The sequence below is a fragment of the Gobio gobio genome (genome assembly GCF_949357685.1).
Source record: "Gobio gobio genome assembly, chromosome: 10".
Classification (NCBI taxonomy): Eukaryota; Metazoa; Chordata; class Actinopteri; order Cypriniformes; family Gobionidae; genus Gobio; species Gobio gobio.
This window is the reverse complement of record NC_137116.1, coordinates 22,691,949-22,705,587: the sequence shown is the minus strand read 5'-3', so window position 1 is coordinate 22,705,587 and position 13,639 is coordinate 22,691,949. Positions and strand designations below refer to the sequence as shown.

The following is a 13,639-nucleotide window of genomic DNA, read 5'->3' as shown; positions in this document are numbered from 1 at the left end:
CACACTGAGCATCTACAAGCACCCGTAACCCTGGTAGGAGGAAATGTCCATTCTAACTCTTTAACCAGATTCTGCTTCTCTGTTTGTGATCAGGTAATTTTAAGCTGTTAAACTTCGATTTCATTCAAACAGTCCAAAACCGCGCTAATGTAAAGAAGGCCAGGCTTATTACATCACACATATCAGAGAGAATAGTGACTCACATTGTGTTTTAGTGAATTATTCATTCCAGTGTGTGCTTTGCTTTAAAATACAAGCTCTGTCGTATTCTGCGATTTGTTTCTGAAGAGCGCAATTTTGGAGACGTACAGTAAGCGTGTGAGAGTCTGGTATATAAATGCACAAAGAACAAACCATGTATGTGCGATCTAGATCACTGATCGCATTATGCATTTATGTACTTAAAACTAGATCTTGAAACTAGATATGTCTCTGTCAAAAAGAGATGCTTAAATGAGAACACTAGCGTGCTGTTTATGAAGGCTATATCTCTTACACCAAGCATATCTGCAGACTCTGTTGATTTTCTCCTTGACTCTTTTAACTCAAAAGTTAAGAGTGTAATTGATGATATTGCTCCTGTGAAAGTCAGAAAAAAGAGTGGCAAACAAAAAGCACCTTGGAGAAACTCAACAGCAGTGCAATTAATGAAAAGACAATGCAGGAAATCTGAACGCATGTGGCGAAAGACAAAACTTGTAGTCCATTACAACTAGGGATGCACCGAATCCACATTTCTGGGGTTCGGCCGAATACCGAATCCACTGGTTAAGATTCTGCCGAATCCGAAACCGAATACCGAATCCTACTCCCATCCCGTCCATTAACACAGTAAACACATTAATGAAGTAAACAATGTCCACAGCAGTGTATTTTTCATTGTATTTTATTTTATAAAAAAAAAACAAAGATTAGGCAACGTTATGCCAGGATGACAAAGTGGGAAAAACTATTTTGACAATTACCACAGGCTTGTTTATTTCAAGATCCAAATCAATATCCACAGTATTAGCCTTTTAGATTTATAATCCCATAAAGTACAAACCAAAACCTTTCTATAAAAGTGTAACAATGCAAAGAAAAGTGTTTTTTCCTTCTTCTTTTTTTAATCAAAATATGTTTGGCGACTTAACTGAATTATTGAACATTTACTCAATAAACATGGATAATAATTAACATAAAGTAGGCTGTTGTTTCGTTTAGAACAGTATAGGCTACGATTAGAACAGTAGCCAAATATTACGAAAAATCACAAACACCTCTCCTGTATAATAATTAAGCTATAAACTCTAACCTTTCGCACGAAATGAGAGTTTCCTTTCAGGAAAACAAGACGCTCTGCGTTAACAGGTGACAGCCGGTTGCGAGTGTGGGAACGAATGTCCCCAGCCGTACTGAAAAGTCTTTCACTGGGCACAGAGGTTGGTGGCACACAGAGGTAGACCTTTGCTGTTTTTGCCAGCAGTGGAAATCGCTGCTTATTTGTCTTCCACCACAGAAGAGGATCCTCTCTAAGAGGAATCAGAGGCTCGCTGAAAAAAGCGCTCATCTCCGCGTCAGCACCCGATGTGACTGCCTCAGTATTGCTGCGGTACAGATCGTCCCAGCCGCCCCAGATTCCTGAACAGTGTTGTTTAGTGCTAACTGTCGGGCCTTGTTCCTCCTCAGGCTGTTCAGTTGCTTTAGTTGTAGGCCTAGCAGATGCGCCTTGATCTGATTCAGATAAACGGGATACAGCCTCCTGCACAAGCAACTTTGATCGACACTGTTCTGTTTCACTCCCCCAAATTTTCGCCTTGTATCTGGGATCCAGACTTGTTGCCACAACTAAGTTGCTATTCTGCTCGCTTCCCTTAAACCTATCCTGCAGAGATTTCAGCAAGCGGGTTTTCATCTGCTTGATTCCATGACCGTCTGTTTCGTTGTGGATATAGCGCTTCAACATCATCACAGCTGGCAGGACAGTGGATATACACGCATTTTCTGCGCTTATTTCTCTAGTCAACTCCTCGAAGGGCCTGAGCACCTTGAGAACATCCTCCATCAGAGTCCACCTCTGTGCATGAATATGTTGCATACCATCTGTCTCCGACACGTAGATGTTTATGGCACGTTTCTGTTCTATTAAACTATCGAACATCAGATATGTCGAATTCCATCGTGTTGACACGTCCTGGATTAAATGGTGATTTGGCAGCCCAAACTCCTGCTCTAGAGCAGAAAGCCTTGATTTAGCACTTGAAGAGTGCCTAAAGTGACCAACAGTTTTCCTGACCAGTGCGATCATGTCAGAGACACTTTGTTGTGAGAAAAGGCTGTCGTGGATGCATAACTGGAGCGTGTGCGCAAAACAGCCAGCACTTGGAATGAAATGTTTGCAGCATTGTCCCTCAAGACCAGGTGACACTTGGTAACAGGTATTTCCCACGCTCTAATAATCTCTTGCAGTGCATCTGCAATGTTTAACGCGGTGTGCCTTCCATCGAACGCTTCACATCGAAGAATAGCATGTGTGCGCTTAAAATCATCATTAATCCAATGTGAGGTCACACTGATGTAGGACTGTGTAGTGTACTCACAAGTCCATATGTCACATGTAAATGCAAAAGCATGTGCTTCGGCAATGTGTGCTTTTATGCGGGAAGTGATGGACTCGTGCATTTCAGGGATGATTTTGTCAGCAAAAAAGCGCCTGGATGGGATTTTGTAATGTGGCTCAAGCAGATGAAGTAGCTCGTTGAATCCATTGTCTTCCACTACACTATAGGGCTGCAAGTCAATGGCTATCATTTTCCCAATTGCTGCATGAATGGCTTTCGCTCGTGTGTGATCTGAAGCCCACTGTTTGTTCAGTGTAGGGCTAGCAAAGCTGGTAATGGTCGTCTGATTAACACAAGTTTTTAGCTGTGACTGTCCTTCCTTTGCCGTACCTGAAGTTGATGCGTTTTGGCTACTGTCTTCCTTCATGCACAACTCGTATTCTTTAGGATGTCTTATGCGCAAATGTTTTAACAGCGGCGATGTTGTGTACTGTTTGGGGTCCTTTCCACCACGAGACAAATCGGCATTGCAAAGTGAACATGTTGCTAGACTTGAATCGCCTTCTTTTAACTGAAAGTACTGCCAAACTACACTTTTTCTGCTCACAGGTTAAATTTTTTCACTCTCACAGCCTATTGCATTCGTTCGAACGATCCACCTGTTAAACAAACACCTTCCCGTAATCAACTGCGGCGTCATTACGTTGACCAGCGTAGCGCGCATAGTGCAGGTTCGGTTCGGTGGAAAAAAATTCTAAGGTTCGGCAGAAACCGAACCCCGTCAAAAAGCCCAATATTCGGCCGAATCCGAATCCTGGATTCGGTGCATCCCTAATTACAACATCTATAAAGACAGTCTTCGTGCTTTCAATGTGGAACTAGGCACGGCTAGACAGACCATATTTTCAAATATTATAAATAGAAACATAAACAACACGTGCACTCTTTTTGCTACTGTTGAGAGACTAACAAACCCTCAGAGTCACATTCCCAATGAAATGCTCTCAGACAGCAAATGTAGTGAGTTTGCTTTCTTCTTCTCCGTGAAAATCAATAATATCAGAAATGCGATCAGCACATCGTTGAGTTGCTCTGGGGTGAGTCAGATCAGACCACAACCTCAGAAAGTTACTATGACAGATTTCGAAGCTATTGATGGTAAAATTTTAGAAGAAACGGTACAGCACCTTAAAACATCAACCTGCGCCCTTGACACACTCCCCACATCTTTTTTCAAAAGTGTGTTTAACTGTTTAGAAGCAGATCTCCTAGAAGTGGTAAACGCCTCACTTCTTTCTGGGACTTTTCCAAACTCCCTTAAAACCGCAGTAGTTAAGCCTCTCCTGAAAAAGAGAATCTGGATAACTCCATACTGAGCAACTACAGACCAATCTCAAATCTCCTCTTCATAGGCAAGATCATTGAAAAAGTTGTTTTCAGTCAGTTGAACAAATTCTTGAACTCAAACGGATACTTTGACAATTTTCAATTTGGTTTCCGACCGCATCACAGCACAGAGACAGCGCTCATAAAAATAATAAATTATATTCGCCTCAATACAGATACAGCCAAAACATAAATTCTGGTACTACTCGACCTCAGTGCTGCATTCGACACTGTTGACCACAACATACTTCTTGACAGGCTGGAAAACTGGGTCAGGCTTTCTGGGATGGTCCTCAAATGGTTCAGGTCATACTTAGAAGGGAGAGGTTATTATGTGAGTATAGGTGACCATATGTCTGAGTGGACATCCATGACATGCGGAGTCCCACAAGGGTCAATTCTTGCACCACTCCTATTCAACCTATACATGCTCCCACTGAGCCAAATAATGAAAAATAACAAAATGGCTATGCTGACGACACCCAGATCTACTTAGCCCTAAAACCTAATGACTACAGCCCCATTGACTCTCTATGTAAATGCATTGATGAAGTTAACAGTTGGATGTGCCAAAATTTCTTCAGTTAAACAAAGACAAAACTGAAATCACTACATTTGGAAACAAAGAGGAAATTCTCAAGGTGAACGCATATCTTGAGGCTAAAGGTCTAAAATCAAAAAATCAAATCATCATCTTGGTGTGATTTTGGAGTCAGACCTGAGTTTCAGTAGTCATGTCAAAGCAATAACTAAATCAGCTTACTATCATCTGAAAAATATTGTAATGGTCTTTTCACTGGCCTTCCCAAAAAGACCATTAGACAGCTGCAGCTCATACAGAACATTGCTGCCAGGATTCTGAGCTGAACCAGAAAATATGACCATATCACACCAGTCCTCAGGTCTTTACACTGGCTTCCAGTTATATTCAGGATCGATTTTAAAGTACTATTACTTGTATATAAATCACTCAATGACCTAGGACCTAAATACATTGCAGATATGCTGATAAATTACAAACCCAACAGATCACTCAGATCATCAGGATCAAGTCAATTAGAAATACCAAGGGTTCACTCAAAGCAAGGAGAGTCTGCTTTTAGCTATTATGCCAGCCATAGCTGGAACCAGCTTCCTGAACAGATCAGATGTGCTCCAACAGTAGCCATTTTCAAATCCAGACTAAACACATCTGTTTAGCTGTGCATTTACTGAATGAGCACTGTGCCACTGTACGTCCGACTGATTGCACCTTATCTTATGCATTTACTGAATGAGCTCTGTGCTTTGTCCGAACTGCTTGCACTTTAATTATGTGTTTCAATTTAACCCGGTTTTTGTTTTTATTTTTAATTACTTTTTATTTTTATTTTATTTTTTTAAGGCTGACTGGGTGGAAGAGGTAAAGAGACGGGGGAGCGATAAATCGAAATCCCTCCGGCGCGAGGACGATCCGTTTAGATCTGCTCTGACGGATAGATCTGTATAGCCTTGGTAGTAATAGGAAGGACCGTGTAGATCCGCTCTGACGGTCGAACAAAGTAGAGATAGCCCTGGTGTTCCTGTCCAGGAAGATTTGTCTGTAAGGGTAATGTTTAAATGCACCGTTACCTGACAAATATTTTTTGAGTACTCCCGAGGAAGACCCATTTAGATCTGCTCTGACGGGTAAAACATCTAGAGAACGCCCTCAAGTTAGGCCAAGAAGATTTGTCTGTAAGGGTACTGTCTAAACGCACAGTTACCTGACAAATATTTTTTAAGTAAACCTGACTCTCCATTTTCTTCCACCCCAGATAGGGGATTTCATCTTTATTTTTTATTTTATTTTAATTCCTATTATAACTGTTATACTATATATTTTTATTTTATTCACTTATGAATATTTTAACTTCATTTCTGTGTAAAGCACTTTGAATTGCCACTGTGTATGAAATGTGGTATACAAGTAAACTTGCCTTGCCTTGCCTTGCCTTACAGACACCGTACATTTGCATTGTTTCCACACCAACTCGGGAAGGATAATGTTTGATTTGTCATGTGTACATTGTTGTGAATAGTAATCGTAGGTTTATGCAGTCAAAGCAGTTGATTTAGGAGGGGTTTTTTGGTGTCTCCGTGTGGTCCTGTTTGGTATCGTCTAAAATAAAAACAATCTCGTTGTTGTTGCTGTCACTGTGAATTCTGAAACGTTTTTTGGGGGGGGGTAATTTTTTTCCATGGGTGCTTAGTAGGGCTGTGCGATATTGAAGAAAAAATGCGATATGCAATACCTTGTTAAATAATGCGATATTTGATATGCGATTCAATATTGCTTTAAGTGTGCAAAATCTATTTAAATTATATTTAAAAAATTATATAAAAACTAAGAATGATACCATTTATGTGTTCCACATTCTTTCTGGGAAAAGAAAGCATTGCTACAACTTCTGACTGTGACCAGCAGTGTTTTAGCAAAAATTAATGTCACAAATCTGACAATATCATTTTAACATCAATGTAAACAAACAAAAAATGTAATACCAATATTTAAATTCCAAAAACTCTTTGCTTGACTTGGTAATATATAGTTATATCAACCTAAAACTTAACATAAAGAACATCCAGGTAAACAAAGACACCTGAACTAGGGGTGGACGATTATTTTAGTTTTTTATTTATCTTTGTTATAAAAATAAGAATTAAAAACAGTAGTCTTCACATGAATTAAATATACACTGATTCATAATAAAGCTACAAAGGTTATTCAGCCAAGAGCACTGAGTGATTTTCTCTTTTTCTTTTGTTGTTTGACAGACAGCGGCAGGTTTACTGTATTAGCAGGCTGTCACTTTAAGACCTAATGCGCGGATCCTATTGACACGCATTCGGTTTCTTTCAGAGTATTGTTCACTTAAAGCATAACCGACTGTGTTTACATGAATACTCATCAAGAGAGCCATTTTGACATAACTGTGTGTATATTTGACAGTTTGAGTGTGTAACAAGGCATGAAACAGAACTGAAGGGAGCACACGCTTTCAGAGAGGCTTTCTTGTGCGCATGTTTCAGTCTGTGTCAGACGGCAGACAGCGCGAGACTGCAAGTAGGGGTGCACGATATATCAATTTAATATCGTTATCGTGATATCACGTTGCCTGATATTCTATCGAATTTCTCGCGATAATTATGTTATGAAATTATTTTGTTTATGACAAAATGACAGTCGGATCTATTTTCACTGTCGGATCTATTTTTTATTTATTTTTAACGGGTCCCTCCTACTCGCTCCAAAGCTAACAGTCACTCTCTCACTTCTCCCTGGCTCTACACACACACACACACACTCTTGTCTGGCTGGCTCGACGCACACACCAGCGCACAACAAAACAAAGTGAAAGAAAAGAAAGGACCTAACGAGAGAGCGAAGCGAGTGGAGTGGAGTAAAGAAAGAACACAAAAGTAAGAAAATGTATTGCTCAGGGAGAAGACGAAAGAACCACCACAAGCCACTTTACGATGAGTGGTTTTGCATTTAATTAATTAATATTCTTTCAGTTTATATCGGCTCTGTTTGAGTGTGCCTGTCAGTCTACACGCTTATATGAGCAAATATGCACTAAAGTTAAGGGGTGTTTAGCCACGCTTGCAATGCTGGTGTCAGAGAGTTATACTCATGGAACACTATAGTTATTCACAATCACGAAAGTTCATTATTTGAATGCGTTTTAAAGTCTTGCTGGTTAAACATTTCATTTGCGTGCTCATGCACTGTTTTAAAGGGGTGGTAAACCACGATTTCACTATTCTAACTTAAGCTAGCGTGTAATGTTGCTGCTTTAGCATAAACAACATCTGCAAAGTTACAACGTTCAAAGTTTAAAGCAAAGGGAGATATTTGCTTTTAAAGAAATCCATTTCTAAGAACTACAGCAAACGGCCATTAGGCGACTACACACATTCCTCCAGGGTTGGTGACATCACCAGGCTCAATATTTACATAAACCCCTCCTCCGAGAATATTAAATAGGGGGGGTGAGGCCATTTTGTATCGCGGCGCTGTTGTGGTATAGTTAGGCTGGAGTGTTGTTGCCGCGATGCAGAGGAAACGCTGTTATATTCATCCGGATTACAGGTCTGGGGTACTTGCTTTGTTCAGCCTTCATAGGGACGGGGGTGCGTTGCAGAGCGTTTAACATACAGCATGTTATATGCACGTGTGTATGAGACAGAAGGGAACAGGCACGTGCGGGGCTCCCGCAGCACATCTCACGGAGGGAAACTTTCACAATGTTCGCGAGTTCAATGCAGGATATGCACAACGGCTTGACATGAAAGCTGGATTTACAAACAGAAGCTGTTTACGGGCCACAACCTGTAAGTCTGATTTATTCTTCATCGATGTGTTTTCCTGTAATAGGTTGTAGCAAGGAAGTAAACAGATGACAACACTGTTCTGCAAACCAGTCTGTTAAATGCTTATTCATACTTAACGTTATCCGACGAACACCTAACGCTACAAACACTAACGTTAAAATCTCAACAGCGAACTTGGCATTAGTGTAAATGATTCTTTGATTAGAGCTTTTATGTATTATTTATCTACAGGCATGCTAAACATGGTTCTGTGTGTGATTTGGCTACTATAGTAAAGCCAGTGTTTAGTGTTTTGGGTTAATAGTTCTTGCGACAGATATTTGGCTATAATCGTTCTAAAAATACAAAAGTAAAAGTGCCATTCAGTAGCGATCACTATAGATCTGCAGTCTTTACTCATTAGGACTGAACAGGTTCTGCTCGATCATCTTCACTAAAATGTTCTGGGTCTGATTCGGGCTCAGATTGGTGTGGTTTTATTGACGCCATCGTTTCTAATACTGACCACAGAGGTCTTAAATTGACAGCAGCGCAGTAGTGAACACGCTGCAGCTTGTCCTTAAAGGGACCTAAAAGTTTGTCATTATTTCCTCACTCTAATGTTGTTCCAAACCTGTATTCATTTCTTCTGTTGAACACAGACAGTTGAATACCAGACATTTGATGGTAGCCATTGACATCCATATTATTATTTCCTACAATGGGGACCAGCAATTGCTGGTTTCCAACATTCTTCAAAATATATTTTATGTCCAACAGAAGAAAGAACTTCATTCAGGTGTAAAACAACTTGAGCGCGAGTAATCGATGACAGAATTTAAATTTTTGAGTGAACTCTCTCTTTAATTGTACATTTATTCATACAATTGTATGCTGCTGTACAGCTCTGAGCTGCCACTGTAAATCTTTATATATATATTTTTTATATATTATACTATACACTAGGAATGTGTACAAGGTTTTTCTTAAAGTAAAGTTTTAAGTTTAAGTAAGGTTTTTCCAAGTCTTTTAAGTAAAATAAAAAAAGAGTATTGCTATAAAAAAAGTCTTAACCTCTTTCTGTTCCTGTCGCCTAAGAATAGAATAGCAAAAAACTGATGTGACTAACCATCAGAACCGAACCAAAAACCGAGGTATGTATTGAACCGTGGACTAACTGTATTGTTGCATCCCTACTGTACAACCAGACATGATTATTATTTATTTATTCATGTTGTACCAGTCCGATATGACTGTCAGTTGAAATAAACCTTGTGTTGTAAGAACTTGTTTTATTTGTAATGAATCTATTTTGATGCTTTTTCCGTAACTTTTGTAATTTTACAAAGGTTTAAAAGGTTGCTATCCTGTAGCTCAAACAATAGAGCGTGGTGCTAGCAACGCCAAGGTCATGGGTACGATTCCCAGGGAAAGCAAGAACTGATAAAATTTAAATGTATACCTTGAATGCAATGTAAGTCACTGGATAAAAGCGTCTGCCAAATGCATAAATTTAAAATGAAAAAAAAAAGGAAAAAAAAATTCTCGTTGTTGTTGCTCTGTAAACACAAAAATATCGAAATTTATATAGATATCGCAATATTCATTATCGATATCGCAATATCACATTTTGTGAATATCATGCACCCCTAACTGCAAGTTGTTTTTCGCAAGTTATTGCGTTTAATAACTCTTTTTAACGTCAAGCAAGTCACATAAGCAAGTTGTTTGCACAGTCTATTAAAATATAAAATATATACAAATACACTAAAATATATACGTACACTTTTCACAATGTTGAAGTAGCCTATTAAAATCATTCAGAAATTACGTGCCGTTGCGATATGCATATCGCAATATTTCGATAATTTCGATATATTGTGCAGCCCTAGTGCTTAGGTATAAATTTATTATATAATATAATTATATGGACTCCTTATATTTGGTGTCCTTTTGGTGGAGTCTCCAATGATCCTTCAAGCTTGCAGAAAATACAGTTTTCTGATTGTTTACTTTGCTGGATATAGCAAATGATGATAATGTCATTCATTGAATGTGTTTAATGAGATAAATGGTGTATGCTTAATTTTACGATAAATGAGATACAACAAGTGCGATTAATCGCTATGAACATTTTTAATTGATTGACAGCCCTAAAATATATATGTATGTGTATGTATGTATTAGGGCTGCACGATTAATCGAAATTGAACCGCAATCGCGATTTGGCTTATGTACGATTATGAAAGCGTAAGGCTGCGATTTTAATTAAATAAATATATGCCCAGCATGTTGGTGAAGAGCGTCTCAGTTATCAGTAGTAAACGCTGCTTCGTCTGAAAAAAAGAAAACGTTAATAACATGTTTTAACTCGCTTCATATCATCAGTCGAGTGTTTGATATTTCCTTTTTGTGAGCCGATGTGGCTTCTTATCACAGAATGAGGCAGACGATGTATTATTTTATAGTATCCTATATAGTTCTTTTTATTTAGCTACAGCGTTAGCTTTATATTATTTTTTATATTATTACATTATAGGATTATATTACTTCTCTCTGAGGCACATGTGGAGCTTCCAGTATGAATGAAACATGAGTGTGCGTTTAGTGCCCAGCAGTGCTCACTCCTATCCTATTTTGGGTAAAAAATTTGAAAAATAATACTTCTCTCTAAATGAATGTATATGACAATCCATATGTTTTTCTCCAGTGTACAGAAGTTTTTTTCCCACAGTGGAAGCATAAGAGGCTCATATTTCATATTAAAGACATGGACGTTTTTGCATACCTCCTGACAAAAATGAATAAATTGACATCACAGATAAAAAGCACAGATTTTTATAATAATAAATATATTTTATAATAAATCCTTAGACCTTTCTAGTGATTTTTAGTCTTGTTAGTGATTTAGTGATTTATTATATTGTTATATTTATTCTTAAATACTCTATTTTTTATTTTTAATAATGAAAATGTTAGTGTAATAGTAATATTTCTTACTTGGTTAAATATTTTTATTTAGCAATAATAATCAAATCATAATACAATTTAAAAATTTAAATCATAATAATTATTAGTCATATTAATGTATGAGCACAAAATGTTATATATATGTATACACACACTTTTCGTTTGTAAAAATAATAAATATATCGCATTTTAAATTGCTAATCGCAATTACATATATATCAAATTGTATCGCGCTAATTTGAATAGTAAATAAGTAATTTCAGCAATTAAATTTCTGTATATTTTACATAATGTTTACTTAAATTAGGGATGCACTGATATGAACATTATGGCTGATATCGATAACCGATAATTCTTTATATTTGATAGCCGATAAATCTAAATACAAATTGATTACAAAAACGAATGGCTCGCCATTAAAAGCCATGTCCCAAACACTTCAACATGAATCAAACATATACAATACAGTAGCCTAGTTTGACACAGTGTAAGATTCCACAACTTTTAAAATTAATTTTACACTCCAATGTAAAAGGTTATCATTTTGTTAGCATTAAAGTGCCCCTATTATGGATTTTTGAAAATTACCTTTCATGTAGTGTGTAACATAGTGTGAATGAAAACATTTTTACATTTTGAAAGTGCACCGTATATAAAAAGTTATTTTATCAAAGTAAGAGTTGACTCTTGAGTCAATTAAACAAATTGTTTTTCAAACAATTTGCAAGCCGCTTCATCGTGACGCCAAGACAAAACATTAGCATATTGCCCGTCCACTTATTGCGTGTTCAGACACCAGGGAAAATTTGAACCACCTCAAACACTGCAGTGGATACTGGATAGCATCATGTCGAGAAGACGCTGTGCTCTAAAATATGTTTATTGTGTAGGTATCTGGCTAACTCACGTTATTACTGTCTTACTGAAATACTACTGTGGGCTGCAGTATTACCTAAAACTGTGTCTATTAATGCAGATTGTCTGTCATTCTTACAACTTTGAGTAAAGATAAAGGATGGAGCAAGATTGGTTTTGCAAATGTTAATGTTTACATCAGCTGGGCTAACGTATGCACTGTTATTGATACAGTTCCCACATATGCACCGCAATACATTAGACACACATATACACACACACACACAGTTTTGTTGATGGAAGTACACTTGCTAATGCGTATGGGGTGGAATTACAGTTGAAACATCTCATAATGTTCCTCAAACTGAGTAGCATCACTGAGAAACGTGTTCAAGGTTCGGGTTGAATAACTAGTTATTCCAATGTTTCATCGATTCGGACTCCCACTGGGATTGGTGTAAAAGCGACGTTATTAGGGGCCAAGCATCTTCTTCTTCTTCTTCTTCTTCACCTTCTTCTTCACCTTCTTCTTCTTCTTCTTCACCTTCTTCTTCTTCTTCTTCTTCTTCTTCTTCTTCTTATTCACCTTCTTCTTCTTCTTCTTCTTCACCTTCTTCTTCTTCTTCTTCTTCTTCACCTTCTTCTTCTTCTTCTTCACCTTCTTCTTCTTCTTCACCTTCTTCTTCTTCTTCTTCTTCACCTTCTTCTTCTTCTTCTTCTTCTTCACCTTCTTCTTCTTCTTCTTCTTCTTCACCTTCTTCTTCTTCTTCTTCTTCTTCTTCTTCTTCACCTTCACCTTCTTCTTCTTCTTCTTCTTCTTCTTCTTCTTCACCTTCTTCTTCTTCTTCTTCTTCTTCACCTTCTTCTTCTTCTTCTTCTTCTTCACCTTCTTCTTCTTCTTCTTCACCTTCTTCTTCTTCTTCTTCTTCTTCTTCTTCTTCTTCACCTTCTTCTTCTTCTTCTTCTTCTTCACCTTCTTCTTCTTCTTCTTCTTCACCTTCTTCTTCTTCTTCTTCACCTTCTTCTTCTTCTTCTCCTTCTTCTTCTTCTTCACCTTCTTCTTCTTCTTCTTCTTCTTCACCTTCTTCTTCTTCTTCTTCACCTTCTTCTTCTTCTTCTTCTTCTTCTTCTTCTTCTTCTTCTTCTTCTTCTTCTTCACCTTCTTCTTCTTCTTCTTCTTCTTCTTCTTCTTCACCTTCTTCTTCTTCTTCTTCTTCTTCTTCACCTTCTTCTTCTTCTTCTTCTTCTTCTTCACCTTCTTCTTCTTCTTCTTCTTCTTCACCTTCTTCTTCTTCTTCTTCTTCTTCTTCACCTTCTTCTTCTTCTTCTTCTTCTTCTTCACCTTCTTCTTCTTCTTCTTCTTCTTCTTCACCTTCTTCGTCTTCTTCTTCTTCTTCTTCTTCTTCTTCTTCTTCTTCACCTTCTTCTTCTTCTTCTTCTTCTTCTTCACCTTCTTCTTCTTCTTCTTCTTCACCTTCTTCTTCTTCTTCTTCTTCTTCTTCACCTTCTTCTTCTTCTTCTTCTTCTTCACCTTCTTCTTCTTCTTCTTCTTC

General features: G+C 37.8%; 1 protein-coding gene across 9 annotated transcripts in view; it reads left to right on the top strand.

Annotated features, from left to right (window-relative positions):
* Positions 1 to 13,639, top strand: part of ogdha (oxoglutarate dehydrogenase a) — a 135,443-nt gene that overhangs the window by 103,043 nt on the left and 18,761 nt on the right. The window lies entirely within an intron of this gene.